This window comes from Dipteris shenzhenensis, chromosome 27, assembly GCF_047967505.1.
Source record: "Dipteris shenzhenensis isolate YYH24624 ecotype China chromosome 27, Dip_SZ_1.0, whole genome shotgun sequence".
Taxonomy (NCBI): Eukaryota; Viridiplantae; Streptophyta; class Polypodiopsida; order Gleicheniales; family Dipteridaceae; genus Dipteris; species Dipteris shenzhenensis.
Window position 1 is genome coordinate 20,124,424 of NC_141622.1, and position 4,832 is coordinate 20,129,255.

Below are 4,832 nucleotides of genomic sequence, written 5' to 3' on the forward strand. Positions count from 1 at the left end.
ACAAGACTTATCTGCAGAGTTCGACATGAAAGATCTTGGACTTATGCACTATTGTCTTGGAATTGAGTTCTGGAGAGATTCAGATAGCACATTCATGAGTCAGCTCAAGTATGTTGACAGTCTCCTGAAGAAGTTTCATATGGCAGATTGCAAGATTGAAGCCACTCCCATGGAAGAGAGTTTGAAACTTACTAAAGATTCAAAAAAGCCTATAGTCAATGACAGATACTACAGGCAGCTCATTGGATCTCTTATATATCTGACAATCACACGGCCAGATATTTGTTATGCAGTAAGCTCACTAGCATAGTTTATGGCAAATCCAAAACAGTCTCACTGGAATGCAGCCAAAAGAGTCTTGAGATACATCAGAGGTACAAGATAGTTTGGGATAGAATACAAAGGAAGTCATCCACGGTTGCATGGATACTGTGATAGTGACTATGCCGGAGATCATCAGATTAGGAGATCGACATAGGGATATGCATTTTTCCTTGGTCAAGGTGCTATATCATGGTTGTCAAACAAACAACCAACTGTTTCTTTGTCTTCGACTGAAGCATAATGTAGAGCACTCACTACAGGTGCATGTGAGGCTATATGGCTCAGAAGACTATTGTAAAAAACAGATTACTTTGATGAGTCAAAGCCAACAACAATATACTGTGATAATCAATCGTCTCAAGCATTGGCCAAAAATCTAGTATATCACTCTAGGACAAAACATATTGATGTCAGAGAGCACTTCATCAGAGAAAGAGTGTTACTTGATGGCATCACACTATAGCATTGTGATAGCAAAGAAAATGTTGCAGACATCTTCACCAAACCACTCGGTAAAGAGCTATTCGAGAAACACCAACTAGATCTTGGTTTGACACAGAGGAAGGACATTCCCATTAAAGGGGTGTGATGGAATGTAATGCTCAGTCCTTCTTCGATTCCCTAGAATCATCATCTTGAGGGAAGGCCTACTTCATGATGTTGATCTTGAGGGAAGGTGTTGAGAGTTCACGCTCAACATCATGTGATCATGTGTGCATAGCACCATCACGTGATCATATGTGCATAGCACTAACCTTATAGAGTGCTATAAAGGAAAGGGTTAGATCCCCTAACCCTAACCCTAAAAGGGTTTGTATATATTCTATTTTTTCAACTAAATCTAGTGTACAGTTAGTCATTTGTGGTGTGCTCTCTAGCTATGCCCTCTCTCCTCATCTCCACTCTTCTCCTCTCCCCTCTTCATGTTTTGTCAAAAGTGTGCATGCTTCCTAAGGTATTGGCTCAACAACTCTCACTGGCATCCAACGAGGGAACATTGGAACAAGACGTGCTGATGGTCTTGTTCGCATTGTAGAAGAAGGTGGAAGATGAGAGGTGACGGTCTTGGGCAAGAGGTGGAAGGTCCAGCAGCACGAGAAGTGGTAGGATGCTCACTAGATAGTGAAGTAGGTCCAGCTGAGGTGGTGCTATGAGGCGCTACACCCATGGATCTTTTAGGCCTATTCTTTTTTCTCTTCCTTGGGCAACAATCTCTGGTCCTGCAAATCCTACATTGATCCTTTCTCCCAATGATCTCGACTCTCTTCCTACAGAATGAGCCATGTGGATGTTGGAGCATGATGTAGTCATTCATAATGTTAGGGTTAGAGACAACAACCCAAACATGTAGTACCGACCGAGGAGTGAGCAACCCTGAAAAGAGTGTCCGAAACATCCTCTAAAGAGCATGACTCCACAAGGTGTCATCGGATGTGAAGAGCCCAAGAGGAATCAAGTCTCTCAAAAAATACATGGGGCCTTGAAAGAGTAAGCCAAGCCACTGATCCCCAGGTCATATAGAAAGGTAGGCGAACAAAAGTGCTGAAAAGACTTGCAATCCCCTTCCTTATGATTCTCGCCTGTCTGCAATCCCAAAGGCAGTGGTGTATTGTCTCCAAAGCAGAAAGGCAGTGAGGGAAAGAACCTGGATCTCCAATGGTTTACTGCTATCCCACCATGAATAGAAAGCCAAAAGAAGAGAGTGATTTTTTTGTTCCGGTGGGATTTCTAGAGTCTCTGCCAAAATTCTTTTTGCAAGTCAGTAGGAATCTGAAAGTTCTCCCAATGATAAGCTCTGGTGGGCCTCCAACCCCTACAGCTGAGCTAGAATTTCTTGGCAATACTGACCGTATAACGAAAGAAGGGGATGCTCTTCTCTCGGTGCCCTTCATCTATCCATTCCCATTCCCCAGGGTCCCACTGCAAAAACTTAATTGGGACACCTCCATAGAGCCACAGCCTCCATGAGCCAAGGGTGAGGAGAAGCGGGTCAGGATCCAAGTACCACTGTGAAAGAGGGCCATGCTCCATGAAGCCCACTATCCTGACTGGCTGAAACGGTACCTCCAACAAGATATCGTATGTGGATCTAGACAGCCTGCCCCTTGAAGAAACATCAAAAACTAAGGCATCCTCATGTGTGTCAAGAAAAGCAATCACCTGTAAAGGAACTCCCAATCTGGAAAATGCCCCCATCCAGGTGGACCAAGTAATAGGCACGTCATCTGTGTCCACCCCATCCAAGGGCAAAGTTGCATCAATCTGTTGGACTCTCCCTGCACTCCCTCTGAGATTAAGAACCATTTGGGCCTGTCGGTCTGCAAGAAGCTTCCTAAAGGCTTTCCATGCTCCCACTGTAGATCCAGGGCCCCTCTCCCATCTTGGCCACTACATGTAAGGAGAAGCTCCAAGTGGTCTGCCAAGCTCATCCAAAGTCCTGTCATTCCACATGATAGGCTGCCTTTCAATCTCTTCACAGGTGGATGGGGGAATCCTGCTAAGAGTACTTCTGAAGCTGGCCCATGCTTTCAGGATAATCACCATAAGAGGGGAAGAGGGAGACCTGAGGTGGGATGTGGTGAAAACCCATCTAGTACTGTGTGTCCAATCCTCTCCTGAAGTGGGCGTGCGAGATTGTATGCATCTGATAAAAAAATCCTTCCAAGGCTCTTGCCTTGGCATAAGCCCTCTCACAACGAACTTGCAGAGTAAAGATCTACACTATAGATCTGGGTCGATGATATTCAAACCCCCTTCTCTTGTAGGAAGAATCAAGGTCTCCCAAGCCACCCTAGCTGTAACATCAGTTGTGCCATCTAGACCGCTCCATAAAAAGTTTCATACATGCCTCTTAAGTTGAGTGATACAATCCTTAGAGTGGCACCAACAAGAGCATACAAACCATGTTGTGGCTAGAAGAACTTGGTTAACCACCACCACCCTGGAGGCCAAGTCAAGTTTGGCTGAGCTCCAGAAAAGGAGCTTTCTTCTGATTCTTTCCAACACCAGAGCAAACTGTTGTGAAGGAGAGATGCTTACCCCAACTTGGCAGCCCAAATATCTGATCAAGACGCCCCTTTGTATCCAAGTGAAGCCAATATCATTACCCCAATCCGGGGTGTCATCCTTGCAAATCCAAAAACCACTGGATTTATGCCAATTAATGTGTGCACTTGTAGCTGTGCAAAACAAATCCGTTCGGAAGGAAGTGAGTGTCCTGGGGGAGGTATCCAAAAAAACAGCCGTGTCATCTGCCACCTCACTATCCAGGAGCTCTTCTTCCTGATGGATAGGAAGCCTCAGCCCATAAATATCAGCTTGAGATCTAAGGTAGATACTCATAGCTTCCGCCACAAACAGAAAAAGAAACGAGGCAAGAGGACATCCCTGCAGACTGATTTGGAAATCTGAAACCTATCCCCTCTTACCTCCCCAATGAGCAACTGGTAATGGGCTGATCTGTAGAGAGAGGATACTCCTCTAATCCATGCATTTGAAAAACCAAAGCGAGATAGAGTACCCTCTAAAAAATCCCAGTCTACTCTATCGTAAGCTTTTTCAAAGTCCAAGAGTAGAATGGCCAATCTCTGGCGACTCTACATGGCCCATTCTGAGGCCTCCCAAAATGAGAAAATATTATAAAAAATACTTCTGCCATGCACAAACCCTGTCTGTGTGTCATGAATCAAATCTGGAAGAAAAACCTGTAGCCACACATTGATGGCTTTTGCAAGAATCTTATAAAAAGTGCCCAATAGAGTGATGGGTCTCCATTGAGACACAAGATTCCTATTACCCCCCTTTGGGATGAGATGAATGAGACCATCTGTAAGTGAGTCCGACATCTCACCAGCATCCCACATGCCTTGCAGGGCTGATGTAATGTGATCACCAATCTGCTCCCAAAAAGTGATAAAAAAGGAGGGGGTAAGGCCACCTGAACCTGGGCACTTGCCCTTGTGAGGGGCAAGTAATGCAGTCTTGAATTTTGCATTGGTGAAAGGTGCATCCAGAGAAACATACATCTCATCCTTCACCAATACAAGGATACACTGCCAAATAACCTCTCTGGCATCATCAATGGCCTGCGTTCTTGGATCTGCAGTAAGAAGGGATGCAAAAAAATCTGAAGCTACACACATGATAGCATCAGGATCTGGACTGTAACACCCCGTCTGAGTCAACAAGCTGCGAAACACTATCTCTACTATGTCTGGGCCCATGAGTAGAGAAAAAGTGTTTGTTGACCCTGCCACCCAGCTGAATCCAAAAGGATTCCCATGCATGAAAGGCATATTTTGCTCTCTGATCCAACAATGTCTGCAAATGAGCCCTTGCTGCAACAAGGCGCTCCTGAATCCAAGCATCTATGGGCCTCTTCTGCTCTTCCCTTTGAAGGATGCTAACTACTGGCGTATACCAATCTCACATATGAGAATCACATCTCCTAGAATCAGTGACTGTATGATAATAGTCACTAATTCTAGATAAGGCTACAGCTACCTGAG